Here is a 7,231-nt window from a genome sequence, read left to right as displayed (position 1 = left end):
TTTTTTTTTTCAGAACTGGGGGTTGAGTCCAGGATTATTCTACCTCTGAGCTACACTTCTAGCCCCATTTTTTATTCTTAATTTTGAGACAGGGTCTCACTAAGTTGTGGAGGGCCTCACTAAGTAGATGAAGCCGACCTCGAACCTATAATCCTCCTGTCTCAGCCTCCCAAGTACTGAGATTACAAGCGTGTGCCACCATGCTTAGCTGTATCTGTCATTTTTAATATATTTGCATTAAATATGGCTATGACTACAGGTTTAGAGATAAATGATTTTGACAGTAACAATTAGCATCTTTACTTCCTAGAACCACCAATATATGACTTTTCTCTAACTTTATTTTGAAAGAATTTAAAATCTGCAGAGCATTTTGAAACCATAGGATGATGAACACCTGTATACCCTTTCCTGAGACCCAACAACTATTAAAATCTCTCTCTCTCTCTCTCTCTCTCTCTCTCTCTCTCTCTCTCTCTCTCGCTATTTGAAAGTGAGTTGTACTTAGTATGATATTTCAACCTAAATACATATTCTTAGACAAAGAACTTCTTCCTACACAACCATGCTATCCTTATTACTAGGTTTTTCATTTGTTTTCTTATGATATTCAGGTTAAATATTTTAGGTAAATACTAGATAAGTGAGGTTACCTCCCTCACCACCACCCTTTTAGGATGACATAGTGACAGCCTTATCAATGATGCCAGTTTGGATCAATTGGATAGGGGATATCTTGTCATTCTCTCCATCGTAATTAATAAATAATCTGATGATAATCTGAGGACAAATAATGCATTATTCAATGGTTTAAGCATCTGTTGATGATCCTTGCCTGAATCAATTATTACACTGGTAGGCCTTCATTTTAATTTAAGAATTTTTAATAAAGATTGCTTCATTCCAGCATTTAAGGTCAGATATTATTTGTTGTTGTTGTTGTTGTTCATTGTCTAAAATTTGAGACGAAAGGAAATCATCCACTTCTATGAAAACATTTTTTTCATGAAATGGAACATATGTTAGGAATGTAGCCAAAAAATATTGTGCAGTTATATTTCAGAAATCAACATGCATTTTATAAAATGGATAATTCTTGCACAAGATTTAATATTGTCCATGATGTTCAGCTTTTGTAGTTTGTGGAAGAAACACTGTAATATGTCATTTAACATCATAAAGGAATCTCAGGCCTGTCTGCTGATAACTCATTGGCAATACACCACAGCTGTTAAGAGGCAGCTAAGAAAAAAGGGAAGAAAAAACCCCCACAAGCCAACCATCTGACTTTAATTAAGAGAGAGAATAGTCCCCAAATGTACAAAGATAAGGTCTTTCTCAGGTCAGAGTATTATACTGGAACTTGAAAGGAAGTAAAACAGAAATCTTACATATCAAGGTTAGCTCATGTCTTGGAGGATTTTGTATTATGGAAATATTCTCTTTGCCATTTCTGCAGAAGCTATCCTTTGCTAAAATAATAGTAGACACTCAACTGACACAAAATACATTTTTGCATTTTGGAAGCCTCTCCAGAACCAGGGCATATACATCTTTAACTGGGGTAGAGAAGATTAAGGCAGAGTAGGCTCTGTGGATGTTATGGCTTGAATATAGAATGAGCCTGGGAAAAGTTTGTGTATTGGCAAAAAATGTTCAGAGATGAATCAGTTGAATCAGGGCTCTAATCTCACTAATGGATAAATCCACAGAAGGGTTAATAATTTGAATGGATTTACTGGGTGGTAACTTAGGTATGGCTGGCGAGGCAAATCACCGGCTTTGAGTACCTCTGTCCATGGCCATTTTCGCTCTCTGCCTCCAGGGGGCGCCACTGAGTTGGGCTCAGCTTTCCTCCTCCCCACTGTGTGGCCAGGATGCCTGCCTAGGCAGCACACTGAGCCTCTGAAACTGTAGGCCACAGAAACTAGTCCTCTTCTCTGCTTTTCACGTTAGGTATTTTTGGTTGCAGCAAAAGAAAAGCAGACTGAAAGGGTAGAAAAGAGCAAGTTTCAGTTTGGTATGTGATACCTTTGAGATGTTAGACATGAAAGTAGAAAGAGTAAAGCTGACAGCTATTTGAGTTAATGTTCAGGGTCGTAGCCATGGGAGGAGGCATTGCATTACAGCATTATTGGACCATAACACTATTTAAAAACATAAAATTAAAAGAGAATCAGCAAGGGGGTGAGTATGGTAAGAAGCGAAGACAGCAGCAGGTCATAGACTGAGCCCTGGAGCACATCCATGCTATAGGGTTAAGAGGAGAAAGAGAACCAGGTAAATGGATGTAGAAGGACCAGCCAGCGGGAATGATGGAGAATGAAGTCTACAGTGTCTTAAAGAACAAGTGAAGAAATCATCTCTGTGAGAAGGGAGCAATTAATGGCAAAATGTTACTGATAGGTCGAGTACCATAGGGACCGGAATTGGCAGCATGGGCATCATTGGTTTAGTGGAGTGATGGAGTCCAAATTCCAGCTGGAATGGATTTCACTGAGGAGAGGAAACAAGGGCCGTGAGATCAAACCAGGCTTCTCGAAGTCCTGCTATTTGATGGGACAGAGGAGTAGAAAAACAGAGGAAAGAAGTCAATTCAATTTTGTGCTTGTGTTTTATTTTTAAGGTGAGGGAGATAATATTATGATTGTATGGTGGTGAAAATGACCTCGCAGGCATGGGGAATTGATGCTCGAAGAGAAAATAGGGAGAATTACTGGGGTAAAGCCTTTTAGGAAGAAGTGAGATAAGACCAAATGCCATGAAAAAGTTGGTCTTTGATAAAAGCACAATTAATACCATAATGGGGCAGTGGGTAGGGAGGTGGAGGAGCATTGCATGAGTCCCAGATCCGTGGAGGTAGGAGGGTGGTGTTGTGGGAGCCTGAGAATCATCTTCTCAATGCTTCCATTTTGTTTTCTACTAAAGTGGGAAGCAAGGTCATCAGCTAAGAGTGAAGATGGAGAATTTTTAAGAGACTTGAGAAGCCAAGAGTTCATGAAACAGTTGTCTATGAGAGAAGATTATTTCAATCCCCCTCCCCAATTAGAGATGGTACAAACAAGAGCCTGTAGCCACAATGCAACAGACTGGAATTTAATCAAGAAGTAAGAAGCTCCCATTCCCTGGATACTAAAAACTCATTATTGAAAAGCCAAGCTCGGCACACTCCGGTAATCTCAGTAGTTGGGAGGCTCAGACAGGAGGATCTCGGGTTCACGGCCAACCTCAGCAGCTTTGTGAGGCCGTCTGCAACTTAGTGAGACCCTGCTTTGAAATAAAAAGATAAAAAAGAGTTGGGAGTGTAGCACAGACATGGAATGCCCCTGGGTGTTTTGGTCCCCAGTGTCCCCTCCAAGAAAAACCTCATAATTAAGTAACTTTGGGGTAAAACACAAAAACCAAACTGCAACTTAAATATAATGAAAGTGATAACAATGAAACTACTACTTACGAAGTCTGTCCGGGTGACCATGTTGGGTTTATTCCAAGAAAGCAAGGAGGGTTCAATTTTTGGACATCTATTTGTTTATCTACCATATTAATAAAAAAGGAAAATCATACGACCAATCTCATAAATACTGGAAAGGCATTCCAGAAAATTCAGCATTCATTCAAGTTTCGTTCCTAGTAAATTCAATATAGATACTTCAAGTTCACTACCATTATGGAAGAATTTCCGAAGATAGTGGCTCATTTAGGAATGTAATAGAAAAAACCTGAACATACAAATATTGAAAAGAAGAAAGTAAAAGTATTTTTATTTGCGGGTTGCATACTGGGAAAACCTAAATGTATTCACTGAAAATTATAATGGATGGGTACAGAGATACCATATAAAAATTTTTAAAAAAATACCTTTATTAAAACAACCAATAAGCCAGGTGTGGTGGCGCACGCTTGTAAGCTCAGCATTCGGGAGGTTGAGACGGGAGGATCAAGGTTCACAGACAGCTACTTAGTGAGGCCCTTTGCAACTCAGTGAGACCCTGTTTCAAAAAGAATAAAAAATAGAGCTGAGGATGTAGCGGGGAGGTAGAATGCCCCTGGGTTCCATCCCCAGTACCACACATACGAAAAACAACCAACAGGTAGTTGAAAGATGTAATTTTTAAAAAGATCACAATTTTTTTTAAAAAAACATCAATCTTTAAAAATTAAAATAAAAAGATCACATTTACAGGAGTTACAACAAATATAGCATATTTATAAATAAACTTTAAGTCATCTTATGAAGAAAACTTTAAAATGTTTCTAAGACTAAAGATTCAAAAAATGGAAAGACTAAGGGAGATTCAATATCATTAAAATATTAATTTTTTCCAATTTACAAATTTAACAAATAACAATAAAAATATGAATAGTAGTTTTTGACAGGACAAGTTGATTCCAAAGTTTATGGAAAACTGAATATGCAATAATATCTAGAAAAATTAAAAAAAATAGCAATATAGTGGAGTCAGCTGTCTTAGATACTAAAATATAAAACTACAATATTTAGCCGGGCGTGGTGGCGCACGCTTGTAATCCCCACGCTTGGGAGGCGGAGACAGGAGGATCGCGCTGGTTCGGAGCCGGCCTTGCTGGCTTAAGAGACCCTGTTTCCAAATAAAAAAAATATAAAATAGGTCTGGGAGTGTAGCCCGGAGGTAGAAGGGCTTCCAGGAACCCCAGTGCCACCAAAAAAAAAAAACAAAAAAAAAACCTACAATAATTAGAACAGTGTAGTGTTGACATATAAATAAGTAGCAAATAAGATAAAAAAATAAGAAGCCTAACATAGGCTTACATACATGTAGAAATTTAGCAACTGTATATAAAGGATATATACACACCTGAGGAATTAAAGACACGGTTTAAAGCGGTGTTTCGAATCATTGGGAGCAAATTGATTACACAATAAATGATGTTTGAATAATTAGGTAGTACTCTAGAAAAATCTAAGCGGAATCTATGCCTCACTTCTCATACCAGAGTCCATTGCAGTGGGGATCAGAGACTGAAATGCCATAAAAAAGAAGCCATAAACATCGTAAACATTTGCTTATACATGCATTTTAAAATGTCTGGAGAGACGCAAGAAACTGCTAACGCTGTTGCCTCTGGGCTGAGCACCAGGTTGCTGGTCACACGCAGGAGGGAGTTCTGAACCACGAGGATGCCGACAAAGTCCAACAATAAGCAAGTCAAGTCGTCGAGCAGAACTTACCAAGATGGTTTTATTTTTTAAATATGTTGCCTTAGGCCGGGCATGGTGGCGCACGCTTGTAATCCCCGCGCTTGGGAGGCAGAGACAGGAGCATCCAGCAGGTTCGAAGCCAGCCGCCCTGGCTTAAGAGACCCTGTTTCCAAATTTAAAACAAGTATAAAAATGGGTCTGGGTGTGTAGCCCGGAGGTAGAAGGGTTTCCAGGAACCCCAGTACCACCAAAAAAGAAAATTATATATATATATATATATATATATATATATATATATATATATATTTGCATTAGTGAGATTAGTGCACAGAGTAGGCACTCAACAAATATAAGACCTTGGGAGTACTGAAGAAAAAATTCTTAGTCCTTCTGCAAACCAAGGGAGCTTGCCTGAGCTCCGGGAGGAAGCAGGAGTTGCTGGTAGAGATGGGAAAAGGTGGGTACAGGGGAGGTGGGACCTGAAGACAGAGGAGGGTGGGGTGGTGAGACCCAGCACATCCTTTGCAACATACTTCACAGTCTAAGCACACTACCAGCACGTAATAAGGGCTCATTCTATAACTGTGGAACTGGAATACATTTAAAAACATTTTTTTTCAGCCTAAAGAAATCCCAGTTTCTACGAAACAGCTCAGAAAATCTCCATGATCCCAGGAGCCTGCACAACTTCAGCTGTAACTATCATTCCCCTGCCTCCACTTGGGAGATTGAGGAGTAGGTGGTCTCCCGGGCCTTGTTCTGGACGCAGGACACACCCTGGGTATGCTTGCCTTCTTTCTGATTTTGTACTTGTCTCCATGAGCCCCTCTCCTCTGTGGACAAGAGCTCCCTTCCTAATAAATCCAGCCCCAGCATCCACCCGAGGCGGCCTCTGCACAAGAGGGCTCAAGAGGGGTGGTGAAAGAATGTGTTCATAGGTTTCCCTGATTGGGACGGAGCACGACCCTGGAGCCAGGCCTGGCCCATCGCTGGCTTTTACTGGTGTCGGCTGGGTCACCTTGGCTCTTCTCATCTGCAAAAGGAGAGGGCATAACGCTCAGGACGACATCTTGGCATACGAATGCCAGGGCGCCTTGGTGTGAAGCAGAAGTATTTTTTTTTCTCTTCTCTTTTTCTTTTAGTTAACGTTTCTCTGGCCTTTGCTCCTTTCCCTTTTCAACCTAACTTTGCTATTTCCTATTCAGACTTTTCACTCTCAGAGTCAGAAGAGAGCAGCTTGCCAGCGCTCAGTTTGGGGCTTGATGGGTCCAGAGAGACGATTCCCTGCTAATCTGGCCACTTTTCCTGCTTGCAGCTTCGGCTGGTTAGGCTCTGGCCTTTTAATGGGGAAAGGGTTTTGTGAAAGTCGTTTCTGGCGGCCTGGTTTGAGTGGAGAGGGGAATGCAGGTTTGGTGTGTGCTGACGGGAAAAGATTCATCTTACGGCAACCTGACCCTCATGTATCATTTCAGAGTTTGAGGATTGGGGCCCCAGTAGGCCCAGAACCAGCGGTGCCTTTCAGTCCTGGCAGATCCTTTAAAGTCTTTAAGTTTTGCCCTTAATAGAAATAAACTCCTCAGCCATGTGACCCACAAGAATAATTTGAGTCTTTGGAAAATTATTCTGTATACTTGATCACTGGTGTGGTAGAAACGATATTCCACCTACTCGCTAATTTTAATACTCAGATTATAGGAGGGCAATTCATTTTATATTTATGCTTTCTTTTATGGGCCTGATTGAAATAAAAAGCTGGCTGGAGTTGCATTAGAGTTCTCTGAATAGAGTCTCCACAGGATTGGAACGAATATAAACTGAACAGAGATGCGGAGCATAACTGCTTCGTGCGCTCTTCCGGAGATACTTTTTGTGTGGTTTGTTTCTGGTTCTCTTCCAATTTGCATGTTTACCAAAATCCCAAAGACAGAAAAAAAAAAGCCATTAAGATTTTTTCTATAATCCATTTAAGTCAAAAATGGAGAAGAGAGAGAAAAATTTGTAGCTTTCAAACACCATTAGTTTGCTAATGATAGCTTTCATCCGATGACAGTT

The sequence above is a fragment of the Muscardinus avellanarius genome (assembly GCF_963383645.1).
Source record: "Muscardinus avellanarius genome assembly, chromosome: 9".
NCBI classification, from domain to species: Eukaryota; Metazoa; Chordata; class Mammalia; order Rodentia; family Gliridae; genus Muscardinus; species Muscardinus avellanarius.
This window is presented reverse-complemented; position numbering follows the sequence as displayed.